At 42.4% G+C, this 23,497-nt stretch overlaps 1 protein-coding gene across 1 annotated transcript in view; it reads right to left on the reverse strand.

The window, feature by feature from the left end:
- PAK1 (p21 (RAC1) activated kinase 1) overlaps positions 1 to 21,959 on the reverse strand; it is a 61,297-nt gene extending 39,338 nt beyond the window's left edge. The window contains exon 1 of the mRNA XM_026706930.2: positions 21,749 to 21,959. The gene's annotated coding sequence lies outside the window, so the exon portion shown is untranslated. The remainder of the gene's footprint in view (positions 1 to 21,748) is intronic.
- Between the last annotated feature and the right edge of the window lie 1,538 nt (positions 21,960 to 23,497).

Consider the following 23,497-nt stretch of genomic DNA (forward strand, 5'->3'; position numbering starts at 1 on the left):
GTATTTCTCATTTTAACTTCGGGCGCTTGGCAACTGACTCAAAACTTACGACGGTTGCACTGTCCCGAAGTCACATGATCCCCTTTTGTGACCTTCTGATAAACAAAAAAAGTCAGCAGGGAAGATTCACTTAACAACGGTGGCAAGACAAGTCGTAAAATGAGGCAGGTCCCCCAGGCAGTTGCAGGACTTACTCATGTTCTCCTGTTTTCTCCCCTGACGACTTCAACTTCAGGGGTTTCCCAACTTGGCAATTCATAAGACTTGTGGACTTCAACTCCCAGAATTCCTCAGCCGGCCTTGCTGGAAGTTGAAAGACCACAAGTTTTAAACTGGCCACGTTTGCCTTAAACAATGATATGTAGTCCTCGATTTAAGACCATAACTGAGCCCAGAATTACAGCTGTACGTTGAGCTGGTCATTAAGCGGGTCACCATATGATCGTGCCCAATTTCACATATATATATTTTTGCAACCCTTGATGTGAACCCAGTTTCTGAGCGGCGTGGTGGGTTAGAAGTGAAGATGTTCATTTCCCGCTCTAGAGGTTGAGAGTTTGATCCTAAGTAGCGGCAAATTTTTCTCTCTCAGGACACAAAGAAAAAAATACAGGTAGTCCTCAGCTTACGACCACAGCTGGTTGCAAAATGTATGTTGTTAAGTGAGTTCTGCCCCATTTTACGACTTTTCTAGCCACCTTTGGTAAGGGAATCACTGCAGTTGTTAAATTAGTATCCCAGTTGTTAAGCGAATCTGGTTTCCCCATTCACTTTGCTTGTCAGAAGGTAGAAAAAATGGGATCTCACAACCCTGGGACACTGCAACCATCATAAAAATGATTCAGTTGTTAAGCGTCCAAATCATGTGACCATGGGGATGCTGCAAAAGTTGTAAGTGTGCAAGATGGGCATAAGTCACTTTTGACAGCGATGTTGTCACTTTGAACGATCACTAAATGAAGTGTTGTCAGTCGAGGATTATCTGTATTTGCTGCGAACTCCAGATAGGTGACAGGAAAGGCATCCGGCCAGCAAATGCTCAGCTCTATTCAGTCTCCCCGACTCTACCCCAAGTTAAGGGATTTTATAAAAAGAAAAAAAAAAGTGAATCCATTGTCTGCATTGGCTGTTTTTTTTTTGGTAGAAAGTATTCCCCATTTTCTGGCAAAATAATTCCCAAATTAAAGGCACGTGATCGCAGGTAGCTGAACGACCATAAAGGCGGGTTGACATCCATCAAAAGAACAATTAATCAGTAGAACAACTTGCTATCAGAAGTTGCGGGTACTCCAACACTGGAGATTTTTAATAATAAACTGAACATCCTAACTGTTGGAAATGCAAACAAGCGCAAGGTACCTTTTTCCATGTCTGGTGGCTATGCCCCAAAATGAAAAAATACTGGATCAAAATACAATTGATACCACTGTCGAATAGCGTTGAACCCTGAATTGTTTCTCCTGGGGATCATTATGGGTAAATACCCTCAAAAGATTAAATGTTTGATTATACATATTATTACGGCAGCAAGAATTGCACTAGAACGAGCTTGGAAATTGTCTACCACACCGTCAGATTGTTTAATAATCCGAAAAATCTTAGAATGCGCAGAAATGGACAGACTCACCATAGAACTGAATAACAAGGAAGACTCGGAATATTATGCAACTTGGAACAATTGGTATCAACCGATAGACAGTATAAATAGGAATGGTATAGTTTAAAAATAAGCTAAACAATTTTTTGTTGTTGTATATGTACATGATTAATGAGAACCTGTTGAAATGGATGAATATTTGTAATGTATGAATATAGCCAAGATTTCTTTGTACTGTCAGAGAACGATGGTGAACTGTATAAACACATTTCTTCTTTTTACAGAAATATATTTGTATTTTAATATTTTAATTTCAATAAAGGCTTTATTTTAAATTTAAAAAAAAGAATAAACTGAAGAACCATTTGTCCGAAATGGTAGACGGTCTGCTGCTTGTCCCTTCCAACTCTGTCGTTCTTAAAGTGGTTAAGGTTGTTTAATCCTGGCTTAGGGCCTCACTACGTCTAAATCCAGCTCTGAATGCAAATATTAATGGTGGCATTGGCGCAACGCCATCCTTGAACCCACGCCAACATTTTGCATGGTTGGCTGGCTGACGAAACCGCAGGATTTCCGATAAACATTGCTGTCTCGGTCTACCTGCCCTGGTTTTTTAACCCTTCTGAGTCGAGATCCAACCAATAATAAGATCCAGAACCCCGTTTCATATCTGACTGCTCTTGTGCGGCTGCATTTCCTGCCAAGAGTTTCCATGCCTCGGTTTCTCTTTGATTGTCCAAGCTGGAAAACTGGATGTGCGTTTAGTACCTTCTCCCTAATAGAGACTGTTTGTGGGCTCATGTGGCAGCCATGCCTTCTCAGGACAGAGTTTTAAATTAAGGAAATGCGCACAGCATGCCAATTTCCTTCCCCTTCCTTGCTTTAATTTACTCCCACTCCCTTTCCTTTCCTTTTTTCCTTTCCTTCCTTCAATTTACTCTCACTCCCTTTCCTTTCCTCCTTCCTTCTTCCCCTTCCTTCCTCTTTCCTTTCCTTTTTTCCTTTCCTTCCTTCCTTTAATTTACTCACTCCCTTATCTTTCCTCCTTCCTCCCCTCCCTCCCTCTTTCCTTTCCTTTTTTCCTTTTTCCTTCCTTCCTTTAATTTACTCCTCCCTTATCTTTCCTCCCTTTCCTCCTCCTCCCTCCCTCCCTCTTTCCTTCCCTTCCCCTTCCTTCAATTTACTCTCACTCCCTTTCTTTTCCTCCTTCCTTCCTTCTTCTTTCCTTTCCTTTTTTCCTTTCCTTCTTTCCTTTAATTTACTAACTCCCTTTCCTTTCTTCTTTCCTTCCTTCCTTCCTTCCTTCCCTCCTTCCTTCCCTTCCCTTCCTTTAATTCATTCCCTTTCCTTTCCTCCGTCCTCTCCTCCCTCCCTCTTTCTTTTCCTTTCCTTTCCCTTTAGGCACTGCTCTGTTTTCTGGATTCATTTAAAAAGGTGTCCTTATCCAGACACCCTGATTTTATTTTGTTCCCTGTGACATTACGGTATCTATCTTTTTTTTTTAAAGTCATTGCCATTTTATAGGTGGGTTACAAAGCAATTTTAAAAAAGAAAAACATTCCATTTTCCTACAGTTAACACACAACTTTAATTCAGAAGATAGGATGCTATAATCGTTGATCAACTGGAGTTCCTGAACAAGAAAGAAGAATTTAACAAATTAATTAGTAAAATTGCTGGTGCTGAGGGTTTTTATACTATCTATCTTTCTATCTTTCATCTATCTATCATCTATCAATCATCTACTTCTATCATTTATCTATCATCTATATCTATCATCTATCTTCTATCTATATGTATCATCTATCTATCATCTATCTTCTATCATCTATCATCTATCTTCTATCTTCTATCTATATCTATCTTCTATCTTTATCTATCAATCATCTATCTATCTATCTATCTATCTATCTATCATCTATCAATCATCTATCAATCATCTATCAATCATCTACTTCTATCATTTATCTATCATCTATATCTATCATCTATCTATCATCTATCTTCTATCTTTATCTATCAATCATCTATCTATCTATCTATCTATCTATCTATCTATCTATCTATCTATCTATCATCTATTTTTCATCTATCAATCATCTATCAATCATCTACTTCTATCATTTATCTATCATCTATATCTATCATCTATCTATCATCTATCTTCTATCTTTATCTATCAATCATCTATCTATCTATCTATCTATCTATCTATCTATCTATCTATCTATCATCTATTTTTCATCTATCAATCATCTATCAATCATCTACTTCTATCATTTATCTATCATCTATATCTATCAATCTATCATCTATCTTCTATCTATATCTATCATCTATCTACCATCTATCTTCTATCTATATCTATCATCTATCTATCTATCTATCTATCTATCTATCTATCTCCTCTATCTTAAGTCTCCCTTCTTCTGTCTGTCTCTTTGTCTCTCTAATGCGAATCTGGCTTCCCACCTTACTTTCCCACCTTCCCAATGGTTGCAAGTGTGAAAAACGGTCCTAAGTCCCTTTTTGCAGTGCTGTTGTAAGTACGAACCGTCGCTCAACGAACGGTTGTAAGTCAAGGACTACCTGTATACTTTTTGCGGTTCCCTTCATCCTCTACCTTTCTTTCCTCTGCAAATTTCTTCCCATTTCCCTCAGAGTTGAGCAAACTAAGGGAAAGCAGAGAGGCTGCAGACGGCTGGAACTAAAACGCAGGGATTTTTTTTCCCAGCTTCAATCACTCCAACATCCACGACACTAAAAGGAACAAGCAGGCAGGGCAGAAATGCTCCACGTTCCACACACACACACACACACACATATATATAAATTCACCCGAATTCCCTTTTTCCTTAAGGGGTGGGGGTGAGGGAAATCTCACGAAAGCAGATGGGCTTTGATGAAAGAAAGCGAAGAGAGGTAAGGAAGAAAACGCCTGAGCCAGCACGGAGGCCCTGAGCTTTCCAATTATCCGAATTTCCCCCAGAAGACCTCGTAAAAAGCGAGCATTTATAATTCATGGCAGCTTTGGCAAGCAGGCCTTTTGTAGGATTAGTCGGTATAAATTTCAAAGGAGGGAAAAGAACCAGGACGCTTGTGAAGAAAGGAGTCAAGAAACTTTAAAGAACAGAAATAAAAAGAGGTGGATGGGACCTCAGAGGTCATCTAGGCCAACCCCCACCGCCCACCGCTCAAGCAGGACCAAGCGCCGTTCCAGACCAATGGCTGCCTTGTTAAAAACACTTCGGTGATCAGCAAGCCGCTGCACTATAGGTAGGCCTCGACTTACGACCGACATCGAGTCCCAAGTTTCTGTTGCTACGCGAGACGTTCCCTTACGACTTTTTCTTGCCACGGCTGTTCAGCGAATCACTGCGGTTGTTAGGTGAGTAACATGGTCGTTAAGCAAATCTGGCTTCCCCATTTTGATTCGTCAGAAGGTCGCAAAAGGGGATCAGGTCACACACACACACACACGGGATTCTGCAACCGTCATAAATATGAATTAGTTGCCATGCATCTGAATTTTGATCATGTAACCATGGGTCGTAAATGTGAAACATGGTCATAAGTCTTTTTTTTTTCCCAGTGATATTGTAACTTTGAATGGTCAACAAATGAACTGTTTCTCGCACACAAAGAACGCAAGACTCAGCAAAAGAGAAAAAGAAAAAAAAATTCAACCCTCCCCCTCTTTATTTTCCTCCACCCCACCTCCAAAAACCGGCCCATTTAAGCAGAAAAGCAAGTTTCTAGTCTCTCCCACCACAGAGATATGCTTGAGGGCCTTTGGACAATGGCAGCCAAACTCCAGAGGGAGAAGTAGTTGAGTGTCAGCCACTACCAGCAACTTCTCATCTCCGGACATTAAAATGAGGGGCGTGAGGGGTTTGCAAAGTCATCGCTGATGCAAAATACACCCAATGAAACAATCGTGGTAGCGTTGAAAGAACTCTGCTAGAATAACACTATTCAAAGTTTTCAGGCTGTGGAATTTGTTAGTTTTTTTTTTAATGAAATTCTGGAGTTCCTGATCCATTATTTTTATGACAGAAAATTAATTACATTTGAGCAAACTTTTTAAAAAAAAAACCAGGGAGATTATTTCAGAATGGAATGGGATGGGATGAGAATTGGATAGGATAGGATAGGATAGAACAGATAGAAAATAGAAAAGAATAGAAAATAGAGAATAGAATATAGAAAATAGAGAGAAAATAGAATATAGTATAGAATAGAAAATAATAGAAAAGAACATAGATAGAAAATAGAAAAGAATAGAGAATAGAGAGAATAGAATAGAAAATAGAATATAGAACAGAATAGAAAATAGAATAGAATAGAATAGAATAGAATAGAATAGAATAGAATAGAATAGAATAGATTTATTGACCAACTGTGATTGGACACACTAGGAATTTGTCTTGGTGTAAATACTCTCAGTATACATAAAAGATGCATTGTTAAGAATCAAGAATCATAAGGTACAACACTTAATGATAGTCAAAGAGTAGAAAATAATAGAATAGAATAGAACATAGAAAATAGAATAGAAAATAGATAAAATAGAACATAGAAAAGAATAGAAAATAGAGAATAGAATAGAAAATAGATACAATATAGAATAGAGTAGAAAATAATAAAATAGAATAGAAAAGAACATAGAATATGGAATAGAGTAGAATAGAAATAGAATAGTATATATGGAATGGAATGGAATGGAATAGAATAAAAGCGGAATGGAATGGAATAAATAGAATAGAATAGAATGGAATGAAATGAAATGGGAATAGAATAGAATGGAATAGAATAGAATGGAATAGAATAGAATAGAATAGAATAGAATAGAATGGAATGGAATGGAATGGAATGGAATGGAATGGAATGGAATGGAATGGAATGGAATAGAGTAGGGTAGGGTAGAGTAGAGTAGAGTACAGTAGGGTAGAAATAGAAATAATAGAAATAGAAATAGTATAGAATATTTTTTATTGGCCAAATATGATTGGACACACAAGGAATTTGTCTCTGGTGCATAAGCTATCAGTATACATACAAGCAACAAGTGATAAATCATGATTATAATCAGAGAATAAATCCATTATAAATTATAAGATATGATTACTATGGCGAGATTACAGATACAAGCAGTCCTCAACTTATTTATTTATTTGATTTGTCAATCGCTTACAAGATAATAGGTATAAGTAAAAACATAGTTATGAATGCATGAAATGGATATATATAAGAAAAATAAAAAGAAACAATAGGACAGGGACGGTAGGCACGATTGGTGCGCTTATGCACGCCCCCTGCAGACCTCTTAGGAAAGGGGTGAGGTCAATAGTAGACAGTCCAAGGTTAAAGTTTTTGGGGTTTGGGGAAGAAACCACAGAGTCAGGTAGAGGATTCTTACAACAATACAACAGTGACCATTCACTAAAGTTTTTCACACTTACGACAGTTGCGGCATCCTCTTGGTAACGTGATCAAAATTCAGACACTTGGCAACTTGGCTTTCTCCATTGGCTTTAAGCTGACTAGGCAATTCCTTAAACTGCCACCATGGATTTTTATTCTTAAATTATTTTATTTTTATTTTGGCAATTAAGGGGGATGTTTCCAATAATACCTTGACTGATAAATCTTTGCTTTGGGGTGGCCATCAAAATAACTTTAGACCGACTTCAATTCCAAGGAAATTCCCCCCAGGGAAAAATATTGACTTCCACTTTAATGTCAGCTGCTGACCTCAAAGAAATCTGCAATAAATATTGCAGAAGCTTCTCCGACCAATATCTTGGAGCAAATAATAATAATAGTAATAATCAGGCACCGCAGATCCTTTTTTAATCCATGTACAGACTTTTTTTTCATTGCTCGAGGCCTCCTCTTTCAAAATTCATTTTCTTGCTTTAGAGAAAGGCATTTTCTTTGGATGAATGAGAGGCTTTCAATCAGAAGATTGGCCGTCCCAATAAGACCACCGCATTTTATTCAGGGCTATTTTTAAGAGCTATCAAGTCACCGTATAAATAAATGTGCCATCCTCAGCCAAGACTTCTAAGATTACAGCTGCACTGAAGGTTGAGCGAAACCACACGGGCTCATTAAAAAAATAAAAATAAAACTGTCCCATATGAAAACTAGACCAGAGAAATCTCCTGAACGTTTTAGTTTGCTTCCAAGTCTTGGAATCACATCTCTGTAACCCTCGAGGTCCAGGAAAGAAAGATTTTAATCAAGTCGAAAATTCTCCAAATGGAGGCAAAGAACGACTTTTTATAGGCACTTTAAAAAAAAGATTCATTTTTTTCACCTGAGAGTTTTGTTCGCACAACCAACTTCACTGATTCTGTTAAGAACAGGGGATTGCAAGCTAAACTAAGTTTTAAACCTGGTTAGCCCAACCCTGTTCTGGTGGTTTAGCCAGTTGGTGCAAAGGCAAATGAGGGAAAGTTGAGCGGCTGTATAAACCATTATTCCTAGTCTGGCCTTTGGGTATCTTGAAAAATAGTTTGACCCCCTCTTCTCTGGGGCAGCCCCTCAAATATTGGAAGACTGTCTCCCCTGGTCCTTCTCTTCACAAGACTAGCTGTGTCCAGTTCCTGCAACCATTCATCGTATATTTTAGCCTCCAGTCCCCTAATCATCCTGGTTGCTCTTCTCTGTACTTTTTCTAGAATCTTAAAATCTTTTTTATAGTGTGGTGACCAAAATTGGATGTGGTATTCTAAGTGTCATCTTACTAAGGCTTTATAGAGTGGTATTAGTACCTCCCGTGATCTTGATTAATCTTAGAAAACCTCCCTCTGTTAATGCAATTTAGGATTGCATTGGCTTTTTGGCTGCCACTGCACACTGCTGGCTCGCATTTAGCTGGCTGTCCACTAAGACGCCAAGATCCCTCTCATAATAAATATGAATAAATAAATAACCTTCTCATAATAAATAAATAAACCTGCCGGTTTAGTTTATGACTGCATGCATTGTGTGAACGCAGAAATAGCTCCTTTCGATAACTAGGTGAATTGGATTATGGGAAGGTAGCCAGGCTGTCCCTTGGGGAAATGGTTGAACGTTTTGGTCAATGTGGCCCAGCTAAAATTCAGGATACCTGCAACTCCTAACTGAGGTTTTTCAGGTGTCTGGGAGAAGCTACGATGACATCACACTTGCTATGATGTTATTGTACAGATTGACTGATGACAACGGAGCCCCAAATTTCTGTTGCTAAGGCAGACAGCTGTTTAAGTGAATTTTGTGGAACATTTCTTGCATGGGATCACGTGGGGTCTCATAAAACTGCTTTCTACGTTAAGGATCGGTTGATTTACCACTTCCAGTGATGCCCCAAGGCAGAGTCCATGCTGAAAACGCGGTTAAATTAGCAATGAGAAAAAGGCAGAATCACTTGATAATGACAGGAAAGGTTGCCTGTATTGGAAACAGGTAGGCCTCGACTTACGATCGTCGCTTAGCAACCGTTTGACGTTACGACACACCTCTTCCCCCCAAAGACACAGGTGGTCCCTCACTTACGACCACAACCGAGGCCCAGGTTGCTAAGTGAGATGTTTCTTAAGTGAATTTTACCCCATTATATGACCATCCTTGCCGCAGTTGTTAAACAAATCATTGCAGTTGTTAAGTTAGAAACATGGTTGTAAAGTGAATCTGGCTTCCCCATTGACTTTGTTTATCAGAAGGTCGCAAAAGGGGATCACTTGACCAAGGATGCTGTGACCATCATAAATATGAGTCAGTTGCCAAGCATCTGTCATGCCCCTGCCAGAGTCTGAATCCGAGGAGGAGGAAGACAAACAGCTGAAAGGGAGCAGGAGTGTGGCTCCATTGGCTGTGGAGGAAACTGGGGAAGGGCAAAGTCTGGCTGGGCAGAGCAGGGAAGAGGTAGAACAAGGGAGAAAGAATTCAGAGGACGACCCAGGTCCACCCCGTCTTCATCCAAGGGCACGCAGGGAGGAATGGAGGAGGGAGCAAGGTGGGTTGCATGGCTTACGGGGGAGGAAAGGGCCCTGATTCCCTTCATTAGCCACACCTAGGAATGAGAATTTAAAAGAGTTGCAGACTGCTGGGAACAAACATGAGTTTATCTTATGTTGACTTTAGTTATCTGCGTTCCTGGCATCCTCCCAACCGTATTGAATTACTGCCGTGCCTTCACGCAGGTCTAGAATCCTTGCTCCTGCCCTGCCAGACTAATTACCTCATTTTGCCTTGATTGGTGTTACAGTTTTTGTTGACCACGTTTTGGACTTGATTCTCTGCAGCCAAAGGCTGTTCCTGAGAGTTTTTCTCCAGCCCAGGACATTGGGGGCAAAGTTGGAGCTAATAAAGGGACTCCCACTGGTTATCTGACTGTGTTGCCTTTGTGCCACGCCCCTTTGGGTGATCACAGTGTCTGAATTTTGATCATGTGACCGCCGAGAGGCTACAACCGTCGTAAGTGTGAAAAATGGCCACGAGTCACTTTTTGCCATCGTAATTTGGAACAGTCACTAAACAAAGGGTTGTAAGACGAGTAGGTTAAAAGTCGCACTCAACCCTAGTTCTGCATTCAATATTTGCTATTTGCTCCTCTCTCGGTAACAGCCGCAAAAATAAAACGGAACAATTGCACAGATGCGTCCCTGGGTGACAAGTATTAGTGAAGATGATTCAGGTATTATAAATAAAAAGAAATCACAATTTAAGTCATCTGCATATCGTGTAGCCCTGAATCAGAACTTTAAAAATAGCATCGGAGTTGAAGTTCTATGCCAACTGAATGAGTGAACAGCTCATTAGGTCCCCTTCAGACTTTGAAAATATGTCTGTCTGTCTGTCTTGCCATGGCTGTTGCAGTTGTTGAATTAGTAACCACAGCTGTGTAACACATCTGTCTTTCATGACTCAGGCAGGACTAGAACTCACAGTCTCCTGGCGATTGGCCCAAAGTCACCCAGCTGGCTTTCCTGCCTAAGGCTGGACTAGAACTCTCCGTATCCCGTTTTGTAATCTTGTGTCTTAACTCTTGGACGTAAAAGTGACCCTTACTAAGTTATTTTTCTAAATCTGATGAAGGGACCTTGAAATGCCAAAGCATTTCTTTTCACACACCTCCACAAACCACACAGAGACACAGAATCAGTTGGCTTAATAAAAAGAATTGCCTCTCTCGATTTTTATAAAATTCCCATAAATATCATTTTCTCAGTGCTGTGATAGAAATGAGCAAAAATAATGAGGTTACAGCTCATCAGTCAAGCCACCAGCCCAGGTCTAAATACATTTTCAAGACATTTGCCGGCTGCTGGGATCCTTACGAAAGAGACCATTTTCACAGCATCCATGGTCCCTAGAGGCCATCCGGCCCACCCCGCTTCTCAACATAGGAAGGGAAATGAAAGAAGGGTTGTCTCCCTTCTGCCTGAACCCATCTACACAGTGCCACCCACACCGCTCAGGACCAAGGTATCAGATTCAATTTAGTATCAAGGCTGCCGTTGTAAAACACAGTAAGCAGAAAATTAATTAACCCAGGAGACAAGAGGGAAAACATTTCATCAATGGTCCCCTTATCATCCAAATTGCTTGCGCAGCAATTTGGATGCAATTATTTCAGTTCCTTCTTAGTTCAGAAAAGCAGCAGCACTGACATAATTTCCTTCTTTCCTTCCCTCCCTTCACCTTCTCTTGCTCTCTCTTCCTTCCCTCTTCTCTTCCTTCCCTCCTTCCCCATTCCTTCCCTCTCTTCTCTCTTCTTTCCTTCCATTTCCTTCTGTCTCCCTCCTTCCTCCCTCTCTTCTCTTCTTTCCTTCCCCTTTTCCTTCCATCTCCGTCCTTCACCTTTTCTCTTCCTTCCCTCTCCCGCCCTTTTTCTCTTCCTTCCCTGTGTCTGCCTCCCTTCCTCCATCCTTCCCCTTTTTCTTCCTTCCTTCACTCCTTCCCTCCCTTCCCCTTCTTCCCTCCCTCTCTCTTCTCTCCTTTCCTTCCTTCTCTCCCTTCCTGTTCTCTCCCTTCCTTCCTTCCCCCTTTTTCCTCCTTCCCTCCTTTCCCATTCCTTCCTTCCCTCCCTTCTCTCTTCTTTCCTTCCATTTCCTTCTGTCTCCCTCCTTCTCCATTCCTCCTTCCCTCCCTCTCTTATTTCCTTCCCCTTTCCTTGTCTCCCTCCTCCCTCCCTCCCTCTCTTCTTTCCTTCCCCTTTTCCTCCCATCTCCGTCCTTCACCTTTTCTCTTCCTTCCCTCCCTCCCTCTTCTCTTCCTTCCTTCCCTCCCATTTTCTCTTCCTTCCATGTCTCCCTCCCTCCATCTTTCCCCTTTTTCTTCCTTCCTTCCCTCCTTTCCTCCCTTCCCCTTCCTCCCATCCTTCCCTCCCTCTCTCTTCTCTCCTTTCCTTCCTTCCCTCCCTCCCCCTTCTCTCCCTTCTTTTCTTACTTCCTTTCCTCCTCCTTCCTTCCTTCTTCCCACTCCTGGCTTGTGTGGAATTTCACCCATGATATTGAATTAGTAAAGTAGGAAAATGAATTCAGCTCAGCAAGCCATGCAGTTTGTTAGCTCTGCCAACCTAAACCCGGCTGGCGTCAGCGGTTCGTTAGGGGGGGATACCACAAGGAGAGGAAATTCAAAGAGTCACCAAGAGTGAAAATTGTGCCCTGCGTATTTCCACCCACAAAGGCTGCCTTGTTGTACCGTTTTCCAATTCATAATATGCAAAATATAGAAAGGGAAGGGGAGGGGAGGAGTGGAGAGGAAAAAAAGAATAGAAAAGGAAGGGAAGGGGGAAGAGCAATGAGGAAAGGAAGGGAAACGAGGAAAGGAAGATAAAGGAAAGGAAAGGAAGGAAGGAAAGGGAAAGGAAAAGTGAAAGGAAAGGAAAAATGAAAGGAGGAAGGAAAAGGAAAGGAAAGGAAAGGAAAGGAAAGGAAAGGAAAGGAAAGGAAAGGAAAGGAAAGGAAAGGAAAGGAAAGGAAAGGAAGGGAAGGAGCAAGAGAAAGGAAGAAAGGAAGGAAAATGAGGAAAGGAAAGGATAGAAAAGAAAGGAAAGGAAAAGAAAAAAAATGAAAGGAGGAAAGAAAAGGAAGGGAAGGGAAGGAAAAGAAAAGGAGGAAGGAAATCTCCCCAGAAGAGATGACCCGATTACTCTAAAAAAAAACAGAAATTCACAGGTGCTTTGGGAGGAATCAACTTTAATAAAGATTTTAAGAGATTGATGGTTCCTACACTCATTTCTTAATGCTCTTTCCAGGATACATATTTTCACCAAGTTTAAAACCAGAGCGATGTTTACATATTTACTTCTGGGATGCAAAGAAGAACCAGTATCTCATTAGCAGCCTATAAGAACAGCCAAATTTTATTGATCGATTATATCGGCTTTTTTTCCCAAGGTCACAAGCAGGTTCCCTTAATTTAATCCCCACAATAACCCTGCGAGGGAGGCCTGGGCTGAGAAAGTGAGAGAAGCCCCCCAAATACCCTGTGATTTTCTATCCACCCATTCATTTATTCAATTTATTCATTCCAAGCGGACAGCTCACAACAGTTAAAAACAACCCCCAAAAACCTCAGTCTATCCTTCCCAGGAGGGGAAATGTATGGACTTCAGTTCCCAGAATTCCCCAGCCAACCTGTTTTAAGAGATCAGGACTCCAACTGCTACCTGGGAGATTCTGGGAGTTGAAGTCCACCCAACTTAAAAATGGACAAAGTTAAGAAACCCGGTGCTTAAAGAGAGATCAACAGGAAAGTGACACACACACAGCAACAGTTGTGCGATGCACGGAGCATATGCCTCACAACCAGGATGCCTGCAGCCATCCGCACAACTTAAGCAATAATCGTCTTTTGTAACAGGATAAGTGCTCGTTGTGGAGAGAAAGCTGTGAGAATATTGTCTCCCTTCTCCTTAATTCCAGTCAGTTGTGCAAAATAGCCAATTTTTAAGTCCCTGTTTTTGGGGGACTCTGTCAACCTGATTCGGTTTTAAAAGGTAGCAGACATCGCATTTACAATAGTCGTGTGGTCTCCTTTTGCGACCGGAACAGGCCAAGTCCACAGGGGAGGCAGACTCGCTGAACAATTGTGTGACTAACTTAACCACTGCAGCAGTTCACTTAAATTTTTAGGTTCTATCCTAGCACAAGACCTAAAATGGACACCTAAACATCAAAAACATCATCAAAAAAGCAGAACAAAGAATGTTCTTTCTGCGCCAACTCAGGAAGCTCAAACTGCCCAAGGAGCTACTGATCCAGTTCTACAGAGGAATGACGGAGTCTGTCATCTGCACCTCTATCACTGTCTGGTTCGGTTCTGCAATCCAAGAGGACGGATACAGATTTCAGAGGATAATTGGGACTGCAGAAAAAAACAATTACTACCCACCTGCCTTCCATGGAGGACCTGTATACTGCATGAGTCAAAAAGAGGGCTGTGAAAATATTTACAGACCCCTCACATCCTGGACATAAATTGTTCCAACTCCTTCCCTCAAAACGACACTATAGAGCACTTCACACCAGAACAACTAGACATAAGGATAGTTTTTTCCCCCAGCGCCATCACTCTGCTAAACAAATAATTCCCTTAACACTGGCCAGCTATTTACAAAGTCTGCACTATTACTATTAATCTTCTCATCACTCCCACTTGTGATTGTATGGCTGTAACTTTGTCACTTGTATCCTTACGATTTATATTGACTGCTTCCTAATATGATTTGATTGCTTATTTGTACCCTATGGCTATTATTAAGTGTTGTACCTGATGATTCTTGACTCTTGACGAATGTCTCTTTTCTTTTATGTACCTTGAGAGCATTTGCACCAAGATAAATTCCTTGTGTGTCCAACCACACTTGGCCAATAAAGAATTCTAATTCTAAAATTCTAACTGTGGCAAAGAAGGCCATTGTCAACTCATAAAACATCTCTATGCTCGTTTTAGTAGTTGCCATATATTCAAAGAAAGGGGTGAGGAAGGAAATCTGGAAGAGGACTGCAACAATTTGGAAGTGGAAGTACATTCCAACTCTAATCTTTAAAAGATTGTAACTAAAATACCAGAGCTTTTGCCTGGGAATATATTTAATTGGAGACCGTCATATAATGGGGCAAAAAAAAAAACCCTCACTGAACAACTGTCTCGTTTAGCAACGGGAATATTGGCCTCGATTGCAGTCACTCGGTTGAGGACGACCTGTATTCCAAGGGACTGAAGTTTATGAATAAAATCCAAGTAATCCGCGAGTTTCTTCTCAACGCATGAGTTTGAGAATTAACATTTTAGCGTGCTGGTCCTCCTTCGCTGGGAAACCAGTTTGTGGAGAGGATGAAGGGAGAGGTTTAAGCAGGAAGAGGGCAGGGAAAAAGAAGGGGAGAGAAATAAACGAGTGCAGCTTGCTTGCTTTCGAATGTCACACATGGTTCTCGTTAAGAGGCATCCATGAAAAACCCCAACGTGTCGTCGCCGCCTGTCAGGATTTCTCGGATCCTAACCAGAGCCACCAAGCCACCCACAAAGACGGATGGGCCTTCCAGAATCGAGAACATCACACAATTCGGTCAGAGAAACCGTTGCAACGTTTGAAGCCAGAAGGAAAAAAAGAAAAAAAAACCTCTGGAAGGAATGAGAGACCTAAACAGCAGAAGACGCCCTGATGGCTGCAAAGCTAGAAGACTTCAAAGAAGAGGAGGAAGATGATGGGTCTCTAAGCAAAACGTCTCCAAGCTATAGAAGCAAGGTCCTCTCGGAGCTGGGGGGGACGGGGGGACTCAGCCAACGGACACCTCAGCTGGGATGGGTTATGTAGTCGGCTCTTTGGTGGGATGGAGAAGCGAGACGTCAAAGGATACCGTTGTGTGGCTGGTGTGTTTGAGCATGGCAGAATAGGTGAGCAACACAATATATCTCTAGTAAACTCCAGGTTTGGAGTGTGGTGTAAACCTGCCAGTGTATTTTCCAGGTCCATTTGAGGGGGGAGGGGTGTAACTTGCAAACCATCTTCCACAGTGTTGAGATATACCAAACCTTAACTAGTGGAGAAGACTCAAGAGGAGGGAGGTGTCCAACCTTGGCAGCTTTAAGACCTGTGGACTTCAACTCCCAGAATTCCCCAGCCAGCATGGATGGTATAGATGGATGGATGGAAGGAAAAGAAGGAGGGAGAGAGGGAAAAAGGAAGGAAGGAAAGAAAGGAGGGAGGGAGGGAATGAGGGAGAAAAAAAGGAAGGAGAGAAAGAGGAAGGGAGGAAAAGGGAGGGAAGAAAGAAGGAAAGAGAAAAGAAAGGAAAGGAAAGGAAAGGAAAGGAAAGGAAAGGAAAGGAAAGGAAAGGAAAGGAAAGGAGGAAGATAGATAGAAAGATAGATAAAAGTAAGGAGAGAAAGAGGGAGGAAATAAGGGAGGGAAGGAGAAAAAAGGAAAAAGAGAAAGGGAGGAAAAGAAAAAAAGAAAGGAGGGAGGGAGGAAAAAAGGAAGGAGACAAAGAGGGAGGGAGGAAAAGGGAGGGAGGAAAGAAGGAAAGAGAAAAGAAGAAAGGAAGGAAGGAAGGAAGGAAGGAAGGAAGGAAGGAAGGAAGGAAGGAAGGAAGGAAGGAAGGAAGGAAGGAAGGAAGGAAGGAAGGAAGGAAGAAAAAGAAAGAAAGGAAGGTAGGTAGGTAAAAGTAAGGAGAGAAAGAGGAAGGAAATAAGGGAGGGAGAAAAAAGGAAAAAGAGAAAGGGAGGAAGGAAGGAAAAGTAAGAAAGGAGGAAAAGGGAGGAAAAAAGGAAGGAGACAAAGAGGAAGGAAGGAAAAGGGAGGGAGGGTGGAAAGAAGAAAGGAGAGAAAGAGGAAGGAAGGAAAGATAGAAAGAAAAAGAAAAAAGGAGAGGAAGAGGAAGGAAGGAAGGACTACGGCTGGCTGGGGAATTCTGGGAGTTGAAGTCCACAGATCTTAAAGTTGCCATGGTTTGCTCCCCCATTTCACGAGTTGGTTCATATCAACCTAACGAATAAATCTCCGGGAGTTCTAAACAATGCTTTAAATGAGGAACCTACTCAAGGAAGCCACATTTGCCGGATTTTCCTTGGATTCGCAGAGAAATTTAAAGAAAGAGCTTTTTGACGCTACCTAGCTGAATCGGTAGGATCAGACTAAAGCCAAACTGGGCCTGTCTTGGCTGGTGTTTGAATAGGAGACAACAGCCAGGACCCCAGACTGAAAGAAATAATAAAAGCAAAAACCAGGCGGCAGCAAACCACACTTCGGCCATTCACACGAGCTCCTTCCCGCAGGAACAGCAGGGAGGCTGCCAAGAATTCTGGGAGTTGAAGTCCACACATCTGGAAGAGGGTCAACTTTTGATTGCAAGCCACCCAAGTCGTTTCTATGACTTAAACACGGAGAAATATCAAGGCTCCATAAAGCTTTCCTTCCACTAAGCATTTAAAAATAGCTGAACTTTGCAGACATCTATCTATCTATCTATCTATCTATCTATCTATCTATCTATCTATCTTTCTTAGTTTTTTTGGGGGGGAGAATAAGGGGGGAAAATGCTGCCTCTGCCTACCAGCATCCATCAGTATTCCTCTGGCTAGCATTCTGTCAGTGTGTGAGAGAGCTGAGGGCTGTTTGGAAACTAAAAGAATATTAGCTGTGTGAGCAAGAAGGAGACAGCAAGGAGCCTGGGCGTGGCTTAGCTCAACTGTTCTGTACTGAAGCTGCTTGGTGCTGCTGTGAAACTGAGACTCCTCTCCTCGTGTTTTGCATTTGGAAGAGATTTCTTTTCAGGTGGGGAGGGGGAGTAGAACTCCTTAGCATCAGAGCGTGTTAATAATAACAATATAGGAAATACCCTAAATGCTCTGATGGTTATTTCAAAAAAATCCTTTCTTAGTGAGCACCTAGAAGCCGAGAGGAACATACGTGCCAAATTTCAAGTTTGTAGGCTTTACGGTTCTGGAGATTTTGTGATGATGCATGAGGGGGATTTCGCATATATATATAAATATATATAAATATATATATTTAAATCCCTCTTGCCCAAAGATTAACCAGCTTGTGGGTCCGATGCATGTCACATTGAGGTTTGTGAACCACAAACCACGATGAACCAAGGGCAATCATGCACCTCAAATAGTCCTGGATTTACAACCGTTCGTTTAGTGACTGCTGTTACAATGGCACTGAAAAAAGTGACTTATGACCATTTTCCCCGACTTATGACCATTGCAGCAATCCCATGGTCACATGATCAAAATTTGGACAACTAACTCAGATTTATGATGGTTGCAACATCCCGGGGTCATGTGGTCCCGTTTTGCAACCCTCTGACAAGCAAGGTCAACCAGATTCGGTTAATGTGTTACAGGTCAGAGGTCTCCAACCTTGGCAACTTTAAGAATTATGGACTTCAAGTCCCAGAATTCCTCAGCCAGCTTTGAAGTTGAAGTCCACAAGTCTTAAAGTTGTCAAGGTTGGAGACCCCTGTTTATAGGTAGTCCTCTACTTATGACCGCAATGGAGCCCAAAATTTCCAACAGGCAAGACGTACAACCATAATTCTGGGCTCCATTATAAATTCAGACCTACCTGTACAGGTAAATCTGTACCTACGACCCCCACCGAATTCCAAAATTTATGTTGCTAAGCGAGACAGCAGTTCGGTGAGTTTCGCCCCGTTTTACGAGCTGACTTGCCACGGTTGTTAAGCAAACCACCGTAATTGTTAAGGGACTAGCACGGTGGCTCAGTGAATCTGGTTTTCCCGAGGAGTTTGCCTGCCAGAAGGTCACCAAAGGGGAACAGAGTGACCTGAGATAACCGTCATAAATATGAACCAGTTACCATGCATCCAAATTTTGATCGTTGTTAAGTGTGAAGACCGGTCATAAGTCACTTTTTTTCAGTGCTGCTGTAACTCTGGAACAGTCACGAAAGGAAATGGTTGTAATTCAAGACTAATTGCATTGCAATGTTGGCCCTTGATTATGGAGCCAGATGCCATCAACTTTGGCACAATTAGGGTTATGGAAAGTTGCATCTTTCGTGGGCTTAAAGTAAGAGGAAGTTGCAGAAAAAAAAAAGAGGTTTAAAGTACAAGTGGGATATAGCCTCTATTGATCTTTGACCTCCGACCCCCGCTGACCTGATGGAATAGACCAATATTTCCCAACCCCAGCAAGTTTAAGACGTGTGGACTTCAATTCCCAGAATTCCTCAGGGAATTCTAAGAGCGAATCCCGCAAATCTGAAAGTTGCTGAGGTTGAAAAAAATCAGAGACCCCAATTACAGGACTCATTAAATCGTTAAATCAGACGAGACTCTTTACAGGAGATCGCATAATTGTATTATTGTATTATTACTATTACCATTATTTTATTCATTAAATATGAAACTCAGTCAAGTGAACATTTGAAAATGTATCACAAATATTATTTATTATTATTTATTTATTATTATATAGTATACTTTACTCATTGAACATGAAACAGTCAACTGAACATTTAGAAATGTATCACAATTATATTATTATCATTATTACTTTATTAATTAAACATGAAAGTCAAGCGAACATTTAAAAATGTATCATGGTTATATTATTATTAAACTTTTATTTATTAAACCTGAAACTCGAGTCAACTGAACATTTAAAAATGTATCACAAATATTAACTGTCACTGATGGTTGATACAGAATGCTGCCAGCATCCTAGATATCGACCAAGTATTTTCTTAAAATAAATTATTGTTGTTGTTATTGTTGTTATTATTGTTGTTGTTTGGTAAGCACCGGAATGGTTAAAGGACTATTTTGCTATAATCAGCCCTTGCTAAAGGATTCTACATTCAGAGCTTAAAGTTTTCCAAATAAAAACAAAGTGCTGGAAAAAGCAGGAAGTTGCATTTAGAAAATGCAATTCTTCAGAATTCGGATTAGCTCAAGAAAGACACCCAAGAGCTATTTTAGCCACCAGGCAAAACTGTCAGACAGATTATTTGGGGGAGGCGGGGGCTACTATAAAATTCAGACTGTTGCTTGGAAATGAATTTTGTGGGGGAATGTCTTACGTGTGGCTAATCCAAAACCATGGTTTAGTCAAACCGGGTTAGTATGATGTAAAATCCCAGCTATACCCATGTACAGGAAGCTTTAACCATCAATCCATTGAGCAAAGCTTTTACTAATGACCAGATAATTTTATTAATGACCAAACCTGAATAACTTTTTGTCGTCTCCACAGTGCAAGCTTTGGCAAACCCAAAACTCACCATAACGCTTCCCTTTATTAATTTAATTTGATTATTTTATTTAATTCATTCTCCTGTTTGGGCGGGAGAGGGGGTTGGACTGGATGACCTCCAAGGTCCCTTCCAACTCTGTTAACAGTTTAGTTTAATTTAATCATTTCATTTGATGACTTAACTTATTTAATTTAACCAATTAGTTGAATCTATTTAATTTGATCTAACTATTTCATTGAATTTATACGCCGCCCATCTCACTCCAGAAAAACTCACCTTTTTGCTCCGCAAAGCTGCTCAATCCAGCCAAGGATGGAAAAAAATTAAGGTTTAAGGGGCAGCTTCTCTCCACGTGGGGGGAAATCACACAATCTTTCACACCATCGACTAAATCAACCAGGCTGAGTTGGGGAGGGGGAGAAATCCCCAAGACCAGCAGATATATTAACCCTGGTTAAAACTAACCCTAGTTTTTCTCCACGCGGCCCCCTCTGGCTTCTAATCCCCCCAGTTTAAATGGGCTAAATTAGAGAAAATGACTCATTTTGTCAGGGGAACCGATTTCTGGATCTGGATTCCTGCATCCCTGCTCCGACCCAACAGAGAACTTGACTGGGTGAAATTGAGACACACACACTCTCTCTCTCTCTCTGTCTCCCCTTTCTTCTTTCTGTCTCTCTCTCCCCCTTCTCTCTCTCCTCTCTCTCCCCCTCCCTCCCTCTCCTCTCTCTCCCCCCCTCTTTCTGCCTCTCTCTTCTCTCCCCTCTCTTTCTGTCTCTCCTCTCTTTTCTATCCATCTCTCTGTCTCTGTCTCTCTTTCTCTCTCCCCCTCCCTCTTTGCCTCTCTCTGTGTCTCCCCTCTCTTCTTTCTGTCTTTCTCTCTCTTCTCTTTGCCTGTCTCTCCGTGTCTCTTTCCCTCCCTCTCTCCTCTCTCTCCCTCCCTCTATCCCTATCTCTCTCTCTCTCTTTCTGCCTCCCTCTTCTCTCTCCCCCTCTCTTTCTCTCTCTCCCTTCTCTGTCTCTCTCTTTCTGTCTCTCCTCTCTCTTTTCTATCCATCTCTCTCTCTCTCTCTCTCTCTCTCTTTCTGTCTCTCTTTCAGTCTCTCCTCTCTCTCTTTTCTATCCATCCCTCTGTCTCTCTCTTTCTGTCTCTCTCCCCTCTCCCTCTTTGCCTCTCTCTGTGTCTCTGTCTCTTTCTGTCTCTCCCCTCCCCTCCCCTCTCTCTGTGTCTCTCCTCTTTCTTCTCTATCCATCTCTTTCTGTCTCTCTCCCCCCTCCCTCCCTCCCTTTCTGTTTGCCTCTGTTTCTGTGTCTGTCTGTCTCTCCCCTCTCTCCTCTCTCCCTCTCCTTTCTCTCCTCTCTCCCTCCCTCTCTCTCGCCAGCCTACCTTACAGGGCGGTTGTCCAGATCCAAAGCTCCCCGGGGCTCCTTTGGGGGGGGGGGGCGGCCCTCCAGGAACAGCCCCCCCCCCACAAGGGCAAGGCAAGGCCAAAAGGCAAGGGAGGCTTCTACGCGCTTCCCCTCTCCGATCAGCCCCGTCTCGCCTCGGGCTGGGCAAAGCGGCGGCGGCGGCGGCAGCGGCGAGCCTTTGTTAGCGGAGCGGCGAATGAATGAACGAGCCCGGCCGCGCGGCTGGGAACTGGGCTGGGCAGGGGCAGCGCGATCGGGGCGGCCGGGGCATTGTTTCCCAGCGCGGCGTCCGTCCGCCTCCTGCCCGGGGGGGATATGGCAGCTTTTGCCGTCGGGGCTGCCCGGTGGGAAGCGAGCCCGACCTTCGCCCTCTCCCCCAGGCTGGGCATCGCGATCCTGGAAAAGAGGCGCGGGAGGAGAAGCGAGGCTGCCTTGCCTTGCCTTGCCCGCCTCCCTCCACGCCCAGCCGGGAGAAACTTGCCTTCCCCGCCGCCCCACCCGGCCAGACTCACCGGCGGGCTCCGGCTTCCCCTTTCCCGGCTGCCAGCCTCCTCCTGCTCTGCCTTTCTCCTCCTCCTCCTCGCCCAGGCCAGCAAGGGAGACGCGCCCCCCTGTGCTGCGCTGCGCCGCGGAGCTCCGTCCTGCAAGGCGGCGAAGCGGCGAGTGGCGCGCCGGCTGCTCCTTACCTTTGCCCACCCGCGGACCTCGCCGGGGCCCGCCTCCTCGGCCGCTGGGACCGCCTCTGCCATTGGCTGACCGGCGTGTCCTGCAAACGGGCTTGCCCCACCCCCCGTTTGGCAAAGGGAGGAGGGAGGGGGCGGGAGGCGAGGAAGGAGAGGGAGGGGGGAGGGTCGCTCGAAAGGTGGAGGGAGGGGGGGAAGTGGAAGGGGGGGCGCTGGTTGGTGGTGGGTTGGGACGAGATGGGACGTAGAAGGGAGAGTGTAGAATAGAATTAAGAATAGAATAGAATGGAGAATAGAATAAAGTTACAAATAATGAACAGAATAGGGTATAGAATGTAAAATGTAGAATAGAATATAGAATAGAATTGAGAATAAAATAGAATTAAGAATAGAATAAAGTTACAAATAATGAATATAATAGAATATAGGATGTAAAATGTAGAATAGAATATAGAATAGAATTAAGAATAAAATAGAATTAAGAATAGAATAAAATTAAGCACAGAATAAAATTACAAATAAAGAATAGAATAGAATAGAGAATATAATCGAATATAGAATAGATTAGAATTAAGAATAGAATAAAATTACAAACAAAGAATAGAATGAAGAATAGAATAGAATGTAGAATAAAACAGAATATAGAACATAAAATATAGAATAGAATATAGAATACAGAATATAGAATAGAATATAGAATAGAATAGAATCAAATATAGAATATAGAATCAAATCAAAGCGAATTGAATCAAATAGAACAGAACATAGAATGGAATGGAATGGAACGGAACAGAACAGAACAGAACAGAATAGAACAGAATAGAATAGAAGAATGGAATGGAATGGAATGGACTAGAATAGAATAGAATAGAATAGAATAATTGTTGGAAAGGACCTTTGAGGTCTTCTAGTCCATCCCCCTATTCCAGTGATGGCAAACCATGCGGAAACATCGCGCATGTGCATGCTTGTCAGGGCCGCGCTCCAGAAAAGCCGAACGTCCAGGTTCTAGGGTGCATGCGTGCTCAACAATCAGCTAGCTGGTGCGCATACGCACTCCGGTTTTCGGCACTGCCTCGTGCGCGAAGGACAGCTGATCGCACATGCACGTGCACACCAGAAACCCAAAAAACAAACAGTCAAGGCCACATGTGCCAGGCAATATGGCTTTGCATGCCACTTTGGGCACGTGTGCCATAGGTTCACCATCACGGCCCTATTCGAACAGGAGACCCTATATATACATCATTTCAGATAAATAAAAGTTGTCCAGTCCCTTTTTGAAAAACCTCCAATGTTGGAGCGCCCACAACTTTACACACCTGAGGTTATATTATGTATTAATTCTGTGACTTTTATCCGGTGGACAAATAACTTGGAAAGAGAGACAAAATGGTACATAAAGATCTTTCTTTCTGTTCTCTGTCTCTCTCTCTCTCTCTCTCTCTTTCTGTGTCCCGTTCTCATGTCAGTTATTCAGGGCTAGAAGAGAATTATAGCAATATAATGAGGCTAATGAGCGCAATGATCCTTCACTACAAGAATCCAAATTAAAGGATCTCCAACTGGCAAGATTAA

This window comes from Pseudonaja textilis, chromosome 7 (genome assembly GCF_049901715.1).
Source record: "Pseudonaja textilis isolate UNSWEBS1 chromosome 7, rPseTex1.2, whole genome shotgun sequence".
Lineage (NCBI taxonomy): Eukaryota > Metazoa > Chordata > Lepidosauria > Squamata > Elapidae > Pseudonaja > Pseudonaja textilis.